At 52.7% G+C, this 12697-nt stretch overlaps 2 long non-coding RNA genes across 10 annotated transcripts in view; one reads left to right on the forward strand and one right to left on the reverse strand.

Annotated features, from left to right (window-relative positions):
• Nucleotides 1-267: 267 nt before the first annotated feature.
• The window catches only part of LOC137454873 (uncharacterized), an 80823-nt gene continuing 68393 nt past the window's right edge, over nt 268-12697 (reverse strand). For 4 of the 7 annotated variants that reach the window (XR_010990700.1, XR_010990702.1, XR_010990698.1 and 1 more), the window contains 4 exons: nt 11247-11374; nt 4340-4527; nt 3495-3743; nt 268-2372 (listed from right to left, as the gene is read on the reverse strand). This is a non-coding gene — a long non-coding RNA (uncharacterized lncRNA). The remainder of the gene's footprint in view (nt 2373-3494; nt 3744-4339; nt 4528-11246; nt 11375-12697) is intronic. The other 3 variants (XR_010990701.1, XR_010990704.1, XR_010990703.1) reach the window with 3 other exon arrangements.
• Nucleotides 9018-12697, forward strand: part of LOC137454875 (uncharacterized) — a 67457-nt gene continuing 63777 nt past the window's right edge. For all 3 annotated transcript variants that reach the window (XR_010990706.1, XR_010990705.1, XR_010990707.1), the window contains exon 1: nt 9018-9613. This is a non-coding gene — a long non-coding RNA (uncharacterized lncRNA). The remainder of the gene's footprint in view (nt 9614-12697) is intronic.

The following is a 12697-nucleotide window of genomic DNA, read 5'->3' on the forward strand; positions in this document are numbered from 1 at the left end:
TCTTCTCTTCTCTTCTCTTCTCTTTTCTCTTCTCTTCTCTTCTCTCCTCTCCTCTCCTCTCCTCTCCTCTCCTCTCCTCTCCTCTCCTCTCCTCTCCTCTCCTCTCCTCTCCTCTCCTCTTCCCTTCCCTTCCCTTCCCTTCCCTTCCCTTCCCTTCCCTTCCCTTCCCTTCCCTTCCCTTCCCTTCCCTTTTCTCTTCTATTCCATTCCATTCCATTCCATTCCATTCCATTCCATTCCATTCCATTCCATTCCATTCCCATTTACACATTGCCAATCTCTCTGGCCACAAACACAGACCTTTCATTACCCAAATTATGTTCATTCCCATCTCTGCAGATGTAAGATTACAGATACTGAACAAAGTTTCTCCATACATCAGCCTGTCAGTGCATTAATCATTTTGGTTACCCTTCCCTGAATTCCCTCTAGAGCACTGATTAATTTATGAGCAATAATAACAATTAACCCTACTAAAATGAGGAAACACACAGCCAGATGTATGCAAAGAAAGGGTGGTTTTTTTCTCTATTTACTCTTAATTTACATCTTGATTAGTCCAATCCCCACTGCACCATTGCCAAGGCAAATAGAACTTCACCAGTGATTAAAGGTGTCCTGTGGGACTGTGCAAAACATGCATCTTGAATGACTTTGATGTGACCAAGGAAGGACTGCATTTTATATCTCTAAGTCAAAAGTAATCAAGAAAACACTTTTACAGACTGCAAATAACTTGTAATTTCAGTAGATGAATAGTGATAATCTTTGATATAAGTCTCCATTTAGCTCTATACAGTAAGCCTAAATTATTCTCCTGGAGCCATTGCCTCACACTCACAAATACATGAGGTACTCCAGCAGATCTCAGCCTTCTTGGAAGCTCGAAAAGGCCACAGCTGAGATGCCAACATGAGTCTGCTCTCAAAAACATAAGGTTTAAAACAAACAAACAAAGAGTTTGTGACATTTTTTTATCCTTTGCCCTTTATCTCCCTGCTAACGGGCCCGATTGTGCCACAGGGCGAACGGGGCCTCTCAGCGGAAGCTTTTGAGTCGCCACCGTTCGGGAAGGGGAACAGCCGGGTGACCCACATAGGCGAACCGGAGCCGGGGAGCGTGGAGTGGACTGGTGGCCCGGGGCCTCCAGAAGGAGAAAAAAAACCCAAGAGATGTAGGAAACCAGGAGCGTTGAGTGCAGTTGTAGAGAAGTCCGGAGGGGTTGATGTTACCAGCCGTCTTTCCAAGCTGTGGGTTAGATGCTGATTTCGACATGGAAGCGATGCGGGATGTGGAGACTGCGATGCCGCAGCACGGCAGTTCGGCAGCTCCGCGGCACCGGAGAGCACGGAGGGACGGCGGCTGGTTGCGAGAAGAGCTGCGAGGACAACCCGGGGTGAGCTCCCGCAGGGCAGCCCTTCAGAGGGGCCGCGGCACCAGATGTCCCCGGGGCGCTCTGCGGTGAGGCAGATGCTCAGCCCCTCCGAGGCCCGGCCCCATGTGCGACGATGGTGCTGCAGGCAGCCCCCACCTTGCCCTGCCCTGCCCTGCCATCGCTCAGTCCGGCTCGGATGTTCGCTCCTCCTGGGGCGGCCCTCTCCCAGCCTGCACCAGCTGTCCCGGCACCGGCCCAGCAAGTCCCAGCGCTATCCTAATTGTCCCAGAACAGCCTCAGACTGTCCCAGCACGGTCCCACCTCTCCCAGAACTGCCCGAGAACAATCACAGACGATCCAAACACCGTCCCATGCTTCCCCAGCGGAGTCGTAGACTGCCCCAGCACAGTACCAGCACCGTTCCAGCACCGCCACAGCTCCTCCGCGGGTACCTATCTTGCTGGAACGCGTACCCCAGGTGGCTTTAGGAGGAGGCTCGACGTCGCGTACCAGCCACAAAACAGAGGTACTCGGCACCCCTTAGTGACAGTCCCAGGGCCACGGCAAGGTTTAATCACGCTCCGGGACAACTCATGGTGCTGCCACAGAGACACGGAGAGGAAAAGCCGCCGGAGGCTCTAACGATGGGATCTACAAGTTGCTTTGCAGCCCGGCTGCAGTGTTTGCGGTTGCCGTGCGCAGGGAAAGGCCAGCAACGCTTCCGCTCCCCCAGGAAAGGGCGAGGGCGGCTCGGGGTGTCAAGCTGGCAGAAAATGGCCGGACGCAAACTTTCCTTTGCAGGTTCCTCTCGGAGAATAAATAAATGCTGAAAAGATAAATGACTGTCCGGTTGGTAAATACTGACCAGCAGCAATAGTTGGAGACGAATCACCACACTGCCAATACTTTAACTGAAGCGTGTAGGGGAAAGGGGGAAAGCGAGATCTTCGGGCTGCCGCAACTGCCTGCACGCCCACTGTTTTCTCTGGCTCTGTGTCTGCAAGGAAAAGATAAGAGACTGGTAAAGAAAAGCAATAAAACAAAACAAAAAAAACCCTAAAGCACTAATGACTTGAAAGTAGTTGCCACCCTCCGTAACTGCTTGCCCCGGCCGGGGAGTGAAGGGCAGGTGACAGCGGGTACCGATCCCCAGTCTCTATCCCTGGCACAAGGTGGTCAAAGGGGCACGAAAAGAGCCAGATAAAACGAATACCGGCCGCAGGGAGAGCCCGCTGCCGGGAGGCTCGACCGCTGCCCCGCGGGGAGAACTGCGAGCCGTGCAGACCGCGCATCGGCGGCGCCACGTACCCCGGCACCGGCCGTGGTTAAAGGAGGGCTCGCCCGCTCCCCTAAGGGAGATCGGAAAGGAAAGCCTACAATTTGCCTAAAGGCACACGTTCTGGTTTCAGCGGAGAGGGACAGAAATTACTGTCGTTAACTACCAGATCCTGAAAGTTTTTCTTGCTTTTCAGGAAGTCAGAATTTACTTTCAGAGGTGGTGTCGTTGTCTTTTCTGTCCTATTTCCAACACACCGCAAAGTTTCCATCCGAGCAATTTGAACAGTTTACAGTAACCACTCATTTTCCCGGAAGGCAAAAGTAGCCTGAGAAGGCAGATCTACAGCGGCTCTCCACGCCGCGATGCTTGACCAAGACCTGAGTGGTGACATGGCTTCGGTGCCAAGCGCCCCCACTCCGGCACCCGACTCCACCACCAAGTCACTGGTAACTGCTCTGTAAGCAGAATCGGGCCCCTCGGGAGCTCAGTATCATTCTCGGAGGAATTAATAACCGAGATGAGAAGCCTCCACCTCAAGTGCAAAACACGGTTACATTTGGGAAGTAAATAAATAAATAACAAAGTTCTTGCTACTTTTTGACAGCTTTTCACGAGTCTCTGAACTTTTTTGCTTAATTGCACTTTCTACTATGAGGAGGTGATTATTCGCTGCTTTTTATATGTTAAATAACTCCTTACGTGCCTGGAGAAATAAAAGAACCAGCAGGCACCCAAGGTGCCGAGTACTTGCACCTGGGATTTTTAACGGCGAGGTTTAAAATCGATTCATTTAATTATGCCGAAGAGTAGGGTAACAGTCGTCCGTAGGGCTCGAGCTACCTGGATTAACACCCAAATCTAGGCGCAGTTTGACAAGAGGTGAAGCCGGTAGCTCTGGGTCCACCGAGGCAGAAGGAGGACAGAGGGACACACATTAAAACACCAGCTCTGAGACATCTCAAACGAAGCGTGCGAAAAAAAAACGGGAGGCTGAGAAACTTGTCATCGAAGGGACGAGCTGGATGTTGAGCCTGGCAGGAAAGCGAGCTGTCACACAGAGACACGGTTATTATCAGCCCAATCTTTGCGCTGGAGAACGAAAAGGGAGAGAAACTAAGTATTTGCGAGCGAAAAAAAAAAAAGCGAGCTCCCCCTGCTCTGGGCCCCCCTGCCCGGCATCCCCTTTCCGGCCAAGGGTGGGTCATTGGCCACGGGGGCAGCTCTGAAATGACACCCCTTGCTCCTGGCCGCGGCACTCAAATAATTCAAGTTAAATAAATAAATAAATAGATAGATAGATAAAGAATTCATTTCTTTATTTAAAGTGGGCAGGCAGAGACAAGTCGCCACTGGGACACCACTACCAAAACCCGGACTGCTGCATGTCCTTCGCTAAGGGCTGTCATTATTTGCCGTAGGCATCCTCTGGCCAGTCAGTCGTGACGAGCACGTTTTAAAACCTCCACTAATTTACACATAACAAAGACGATTTCCAGCTACGCTAGAACAGAAAAAAAGAAAAGGAAAAAAAAAAAGGGGGGGAACCCCTAACAATCTCAATTAGAAATAACGATTTTGTTCCTGGACGGCTACCAGACTTTTTGCTCTTACCGTCCCGGGACTTTTCATTTACCCTCGCTAACACCCTGAAAGGCTACAACCATTTTGCACACAGTGCATCGTACCTTTCCAGTCCTGCAATACCGAGCAGTACCGAGCTGACCGCAGGCTGCCCGGATAAGTTTGTTCGGTAAAAGAAACGTGACGAAGCGCACGGGGTTAATTAAATCCAGAAGCAATCCGGCTGGTACAAGCAAAAAATCAGCCAGTCTTTACCAACTTGGTCGCGTACGCTGGATATAGACAACAGTGCCTGAAAATATAATTGCGAAATTACGGAGCTCGAGATATACCCTCAAAAAAAAGTTTCCAGACCGAAAGAAAAACAAAACAAAACTAAACAAAACGCCCCTACATCTCGGTAGAAGTGACTGGTGGTTAAATGTGGCTGTCGATCCTACACAGCTTCGCTTTGACGCGCAGATCACGTCCATTCCCTTCACAGGTTTCCCAAAATCTCGCTTTTTGAGCCCGTTCTGTGGGCTTGACCGCACGGAGATAGAGTTGGAGGAACGGAGGGTGTTCCGCCGCCCTCCCTTGCCCAGTTGCGGGGCTGCCCAAGCACTCTGGAGGCGTTTGAGCTAGGGGCAGGGGGAGGCGGCAGGTTCCAGGAGCTGCCCCCACGGCTGCCCCGCGGAGCTCAGGGGGCTGCAGCAGCGGGATGCCGCAAGGTTCCCATACAACTCCCAGGCATATCGCCGGGGCGAGCGGAACGCGGGAACCGCTCCCTCCTCGCTCGAAGTGGAGACGGACTGTGTCAGTCCCGGCAAAGCCAAAATCCTTCTCACCCTCTCCTTCATCACACCCCTCTCCTTCCCAGCCAGATCTGATTCTTCTCTCTCTTTTTTTTCATTTTTATTTTCTTTTTCTTTCTTTCTTTTTTTTTTTTTTTTTTTTTTTTTTCTTTCTTTTTACCCTCCCTAAGCACTCCACTTCCCTCCTGTATTTGACATTTGGGGCTTGTGAGAAAGGAGAGCTACGAAGTGGCAACCGCCACCGCTCTCTTTCCGTGACACCACGGGGGAATTTTGGGGGTTCTTTGAAAAAAAAATGAATCAGGCAGGCAGGCGACGGCATTGGCTTTATTTGGTGCTGGTTGGCAGTACCCGCCGAACGCCGAGCCGAGCGTGGCTGCGCCAACGCGGCTCACCCCCGCTGCCTCACCGCGGAGACGTTCCCGCGTCCAGCTGCAGGAACACGCGGCTGGGAGACGGACCATCTCCCCACGGAGAAACAACCTTGTTCTAAACCCCAAAACCAGAGCCGGTGTTTATTTTTTGCTCCCTTCCTGCTTAGGGGAACGGGAAGCTGCTTTCAATCGCTATCGCCACATTTCGCTGGTTTTTTAAGAAGGGAGACTGAAATATCGCTATTACAGGACGCACACAGCTGATAAAAGTGCTTACTAAAGAGCAGCAAATCAACTCCCCACCGCTGCTGTTAAAGTTTATTTAAAAGGGGACAAAAATAATAATAAAGGAAAGGACATTTTATTGGATGTCTCTGTCACATTTTGAAATGCGGTGAGTCGCCGTGCTTGGCCAAATAGAAGCCTAAAACTTTGCACAAAGGTATCAATAATAATGGTAAAAACAAGAAAAGCAGCTCTCGGAGGAGTGTGCAAGCCCGGTAAAGGCTCGATCGGAAAGTCCAGGCATTCTGAGCTGAGTTTTGTCGTTTCAGTTCGCCTGATGATGTCAACGGTGTGTCGAAAAGTAAGAAGTGAGAATTAGGGGGGGGAAGGCGACGGAGGCAAGGGAGAGGCAGCAAGCGCTTCTTTCCAAAAGGCGGAGTTTTTTTGAGGTCAATTCGACTCTTTCGTCATTTTGAACATAAAGGAACGCTGACTGGCTGATTTTTCCCCGTCCCTCGCCCATCTGGGGTGATGCGTTAACTTCGCGCACAGATCATTTTAATCAAGACGGTAAAACGTTTAAAACAGATCCTTGGATCTCCCCCTAATGCTGACCGTGAGTTTAATGAACGCTCGGCGTAAGTGTCCGAGCTTGACGAAAACTGAATGAAACTACGAGTCCTTGAGAGTGTGGACATTCGGAGCGTAATCGTTCCTGCTTTTATATTACATTACAGAAGAAATAGGGAAGCTGTTTGCTAAGCTTTGGATAGGAATTTCAGTTTCCTTGTTTATCCAAAGCGGTGTGCAACACGTAGGAACTTTTCACTGTAAGGCATCGATCGCCCGGTGAAGGAAACAATCGGGATCACTTTGGGAAATAAAGTACAGCTCTGAAAAACTTCGGAGAATAAAAAACGCCCACCCTTGTCCTCCGCTTGAATTGTGTTTCCCCCTCACAAACTAGTTACCGAAGCAGGCACACTGCTCTGCCCATAAAGCTGCAAAAAGTCCCAAACAAACAAAACAAAAGACCCAAAACGCAGAGGCATTATTTCTGACGGCAGAAGTGAAACCGTCTCGATCCAGGCGAGTTTATTTGTAACGCGGGAAGCAGCGAGCCCGGGGAGGGAGGGGGGACGGGACGGGGGGAGGAGGAGAGGGGGAAGGAGGGAAGGGGGGTGGGGTGCGGCGGGGGCTGGAGCAGGCGGGGGCGGGGTGCAGCGCAGACGGACCTGCCGGGGTTGGGGCTGCAGCTGCTGGCTGCTGACTCAGAAAAGCAATGTAGGTCATAACGAGTTTCCTTAAGTTACCTAAGTTCGAACAATTCAGCTTTTCTTTAGAGGCTTCCAAAGTGCTGTTGCAACATTTCTGAGCGCCGTGGCTTTTGCCGAAGTTCAACACCCCCGATCCCCGCCCCGGTTCCGAGCGACCGGGCCGGGGCGAAGCGGGCAGCTCCCGCCCTTCTGTGCTCACGCGTTTCACCTCCTTCTTTTTATCCTCCTTCGCCCATTTCCATCACAACATTACTTTTAAAACATTTTGTTTCGTAACTGGGTTTAAAACAAACAAACAAACAAACAAAAAACCCCAACAACAAAACCCAGCCACCCAATAAAAAAACTATTCCCATTTCCTTCTAAGTTTTCAGAGAAGAAGCAAGTGGATTGCTTACCTACTCTCTATACAGCTCAGTTCTTTCCAGGAAGCCTTATGCCTTTCCAGGAAGTTTGGGTCTGTTCTTTATTACCGCTATTTGCTACTTTCCACCATCAGTCAATTTTTACATGATCAGCTAAAGGGCTATTAGAAGAGTTCACTTCTGCCATGGGTTTTGTACGCAAAAGACGATCCGTTTTTCGAGTAACACCGAACACTCTCCGTCTTCTAACCGGATCACTTTTGTTATTTTTTTTCCCCCCTCTTTGTTTTGTTTTGTTTTTAAACCACAGCAGAGCAGGAAAAGAGTAGCCACAGTCCCCGCGGAAAGCTCACGTCGTGTTCTGTCGCAAGAGCAGCGAAGTGGGACGGAGACCTCCCCGCCAAGCACCAAGCCGTAGACGAGCGGGAAAGTCCGAGATCTGGGGGAACGCTTCAAGAAAGGAACCACACTATGGAATTTGTTTTATTCAGTGGGAGCTTCCCCCAACCATCACCTGCGCTCCCCGCGCCGCGGCAAGCCGGGGCCGTGCGTGGGCTGGGGCGGGGCGGTTTGGGGAGATTTCCGAGGGACTCGCACTTTCCCCCAGAAAATCATCATCGGGAAGGCATCCGTTGTCACGAAGCACAACTAAGAGGGGAAATCATCCGCCCATAGATTTCACGAAAGCAAGGAGCAGGGTTGGGAATGGTGCACACCTCGCCCAGTCCGAGGGCTGTACTTCTGCTGGGGGCACGCACGGCCCGCGAGTCCACCACGGGGAGTTTTAGGGCCGCAGCACAACCGGGTGTCACGGCGACGAACGCCTCCACCTCTCTTCTCTCCATTTCCTCCCTAACCCCTCAGGGACACCTTGCCGGCCTTGGTGCTGGCAAGCGAGGACCTCCCCGTCTAAACATAGAAAGGGGCAGGAGTCCCATGCATATTTCCCCGAGCACGTTACAAGCAGCAGCTCCACGAGCCCCGAGGCCGGAGCCGGGAGCGCCCGGCAGGCTCGGGCAAGCCCCGTCCTGGCCTCCGCCCGCCCAGGGCACGGCGGCTCTGCCTCCCGGGGTGGGAGAGGCGAGCCCTCGCTCTCCAGAAAAAATTACAACCCGAAATGAAGCCCCCCCAAAAAAAAAACCAACCGAAAACTGAGTCGAAAGGGGAAAAAATGAGAGGGGAAAAAAAAAAAAAAAAAAAAAAAGGAATAAAAAACTAAAACCCACAGCGATTTTTCTGAGGCTAGCTACCCTGCGCCGTCCTGCCGGCGGAAAACTCCCCGCGTCCCGCCGCAGCCGAGGGCGGTGGCCGGGTTGACCGTGGGCGCTCAGGCCCGGGAGGGAAACAGGGGGTGGGCAAAGCTCGGCACCCGCTTAGGAACACGTTCCCCAGCCTTGGCGGCGGTGGAAGGCCCTCCTCTAGTGTTTGCCGTTTTCTTTGTTTACATTCAGTTTAGAAACATTGGCCTTCGGCCAGAAAAGCACCGGTTCCCCCTACCCTGAGCCTCCCCCGTGCCTTCTCGGGTGGCGGAGAAGAAGAGAACTGTAACTTTCACAACCCTCGTGTTTTAAAGCGCTCCCCCTTGGGCTCCCCGAATTAACCCTTCAGAAACAAAACGGGGCTAGACGGTGCCTGCACCTGCCCCTTGGAGCTCCCAACCGAGGGGGGTCGCAACAGGTTTCTACCGGAGGGACGGAGGTGGAAGGTCTACCGGCGAAGCGCACCGAACCGAGCGGCGGAGCCCGGGGCCCTGGGTTCGGCGCGCCTCGCCTCGCCGCCCGCGGGGCGGTGCTGTGCGGCAGCCGGGCGAGGAAGCGGCGCGGTTCTCTCCGCTGCCGCTGCCGCCGCCGCCGCCGCACCGACCGGATCCCCCGCGCTCGGGGCCGCGCCGGCGGCGGGTTGGGAGAGCGCTGAGGTCGCTTGTATGCGCCGGGCTTCTATGTCGTTCGCTCCCCCTGGCTCGCCCCTCCACCCCGATATCTTCTACCACCACCCCTCGGTGAGGAGTAAGTGCCACTGCTCCGCCTTCTCCTTTTCGCAATGTTGACGCAATCTATAAATAGTGGAACAAAAGGACCAACTTCCTCGCAGCTTTGCTGAAACTGCACAAAAAAAGGCAACCGGGGAGGGGACACACACGGTTATTTTTGATTTTATTTTTCTCCGGTTAAGAGGCGAATCCTCCTTCTCCCTTCCCCCTCCTTCCCACCCACCCCCCTGCTACTGGAAGATTTTTAATTTATTTTTTTTTCCCTCGCTGTCTCCTATGCTGGCAACGTCCTGCGAGTGGCTATTTTGCTTTTGCACCGAGAGAAGGGCTTCCCCTCTCCTCCTCTTCTGACAGTAAGTGCCATTTAGCTACTGCCTTTTCTACGGGGGCGGGGGGGGGGGGGGGGGAGGGGAGGAGGGGGCTGCTTGCTCGCCTACCTGCCTGCTGCCCCAGAGAGCGGGCCGGAGGGACCGGCAGCTCCGGGGATTGTGGGGGGACGGCGGGGGGGACACGCGGTTGAAGGAGCTTTGGGCAGTGGCGGGGCACGGGGCGTGAGGAGCCGTGGATTTGGACGTGGGAGAAAAACAGTGAAATAAGGTGATCGGGAGAAGGGACGGTTGCTGCTGCCCGCCGAACAAAAGCAGACGCTGATATTAAAGGCACGGGCTTTTGTTAGAGGGAAGTGTGTGTGTGTGTGTGCGTGTGTGTGCGTGCGGGGGGGACGGCACCCCGCCCGCAGCAAGTTGCCGGGCGGCGGAGGGCACCTTAGACTTGTTTACCGCTCGGCGCTGCCTTCACCGGCATGTTTACCCTGCACACAGGACGCGGGGCTCCCCTCCCCGCCTCTCCTCACTCCACCCCCCCCAGCCCCTTCCCTCCTCCGCGCCCCGGGGAGGGGACAAGCGGAGCGGGGTTTAAAGAGGGGGGTGCGCGGTCAGGAGATGCTGATACGATCACGAGTAAAACAAGCTCACCCCCCACCCCCCCGCCCCTTTGCCAGTCGGATCGGTGCAAGCGCAGGCAGTTACTGGCCGGAGGGAGAATTACATCATCCCTTGCTCCAGTGATGCTACCTTTCGTGCCGCTACCATGCGCGCAGGCAAACAAGCGGGGGCGCGCCTCCCACCTCCAGGTCTCCCCTATCCCCGGCTCGGGCGCAAGCCCGAGTCGAGGGGGGGTGAGGCGCGCCCCCGCGTCACTCCACACACACACACACACACACACACACGCCCGCCCGCCCGAGTGTTTACAGCGCTCACAGAGGCGTATTGTGACGTCGCCTGAGTGACAGCCCGCCGCGCCAACAGGGGGGGCCGCGGCCCCCGACGCCGAGGCAGCACACGGGCGCCCCACCCGCCAACCCCCCACGCCGCGCGGGGACAGCGGCCGTGCGCAGTCCCGCGGGGGTCACAGGGAGACTACGCTAAACACTTCCAAAAGTCACATAAGAGGGATGCGGCCCGCTACTCGCGCGGCTTACGTGATGCCGATCGATTCGCGTTTGTGACGTTCGGTGACGTCCTCAGCGCACACTGTGCGCTGGAGAAGGGATTTCCTTGTGGGAGAAGCGCGGTGCAAGCGAGAGCTGCCGACGGAGTTAACACCGCTGTGCCGAGCCTCTGTAGGACACCCCTCGGGAGTAAGCTGGGACACAGCGGCCGGCCTTCCTCCTGAGAGGGTCTGGCACGGGGAATGCGTGAGCATATCAACAGTTACATCGATGGCTTTGGACACATAATTGTCCAGAGTGGACAACAAAAAGCTGATTATTAATTTTTTTTATATTAAAGGAAAAAAAGAATAAAAAAAGAAGGGCAATAGATTAAAGCAGAAAAGACAAAAGATGAATTTCACACGTCGTCTGCTTTCCCCAGTGTTACGAGTGTAACGTTAGAGGCTTAGGAACTCGTTGCAATATCCTACCGGGGCAGTAAAAGAGGGGGATTTTTTTCACTCAATCCGTGAAAATATGGAAGCGGTACTTACCCACTGCAAAACAAATAGATCCATATCACGCCAAACCCACCAGAAAGCTTCTCAAAAGCCGATACTTGCGGAGAACTGCTTGCCAGGATGCAACAGTGTAATATTGTTCCTCAAACATCGTTTACTCGCTGCAAAACGCAAGGAACTGTGAAGCCTTGTTTGGTGCTAGGCGCAGTTTTTAATGTGTTAATGGTTCGCAGTTTCTTCACAGCGGATTACTTTTTGAAGTCTGGGTGTTTCTGCTTGTGCAGAAAATAGACTGAGAGGCTTTGAGCTCCTACTGTTACAAAAGTTAAAAGGAAACAAAGTGGAGCTGCTAAGTCGGCAGTCTGGAATGAGTCAATAGTATCTCCTTTGTCCCCGCTAGCTTTCCCTGCTATGGTGTATCTTTGCTCTATTTCCTCTGCACGAGCAAACCAGCATTTCCACCCTCGGTATATTTATCAGACCTCGTGTGTCTCCTGGCTTCTAAACATTCCAACCTGCCAGCAAAATTCAAATGCTGTGTACAACAGTTGTGATACCGTCGATGACACTGTGCTCACTCCTTTAACCACGCAGAGGCTTACACGTTTTCCATTATCTATAATTAATGGGCCAAGTTATTCTTGCTTTGTTGTCCTAAGCCTTCAGAAGGGAACAAATCTGCCTTTTAAAAGTATTCCATCGCCTCTTGTTTTCCCAAACAAACAAACAAAAAGGATGGGGACAGAGACACAAAGGAGATATAAATAACTCCCCGCCTCATTTACTTGGGGATTCCCTGGGAGTCTCAGAGGGCACAGAGGTAACATAGCCGGCTTTTACAACGAGATCACAGGTCCTGACACAGGGTCACAGAGAATCTATGCTTGGCTAGCCCTGTGCTCCAGTTTTGTTTAGCTGGTAGCTAGTCCCTTGAGGGATCAGTGTCAACTTAAGCATGCTAACTTCTACAGGCAATGGGGGGGGGGGGGGGGGGGGGGTGGCCAGCGACTGAGAGCTGTAACTGGCTCCTGAGTGCTGCTGCCAGGCTGCTTCTACGGCCCTAGAACTTGTCACAGAAAGAAATCAAAGTAGCAACACTTCAAAGCAAGCCCCAACACTGCCTGCCATCTGACAACGAAAGGCGGGTAGATGCGTTGGGGGGCTTGGATAAAGCAGCTTGGGTAGGGACGTAGCTTAGCTTGCAGACTGAGGCACAACACAGAATTAGTATCACTTACTCTGCAGATTTATCACACTCCCAGAGATGATAAACACACGTCAAATCAATACTCCACATGTAGAGGGATTACTGTTCAGCAACTAAAATAGGTGCATACTTTCCCTGTACTACGTGTATGTCTTAAATTAGTCCATTAAGGAGGTACATTTATTTATATACATATATCTACCTAAATATATCTATCTATATCTATCTATCTATATCTATCTATCTATCTATCTCTATATAAATATATAGATATATC

The sequence above is a fragment of the Melanerpes formicivorus genome, unplaced genomic scaffold, assembly GCF_026170545.1.
Source record: "Melanerpes formicivorus ecotype bairdi unplaced genomic scaffold, bMelFor1.0.p_v2 SCAF_87, whole genome shotgun sequence".
NCBI lineage: Eukaryota > Metazoa > Chordata > Aves > Piciformes > Picidae > Melanerpes > Melanerpes formicivorus.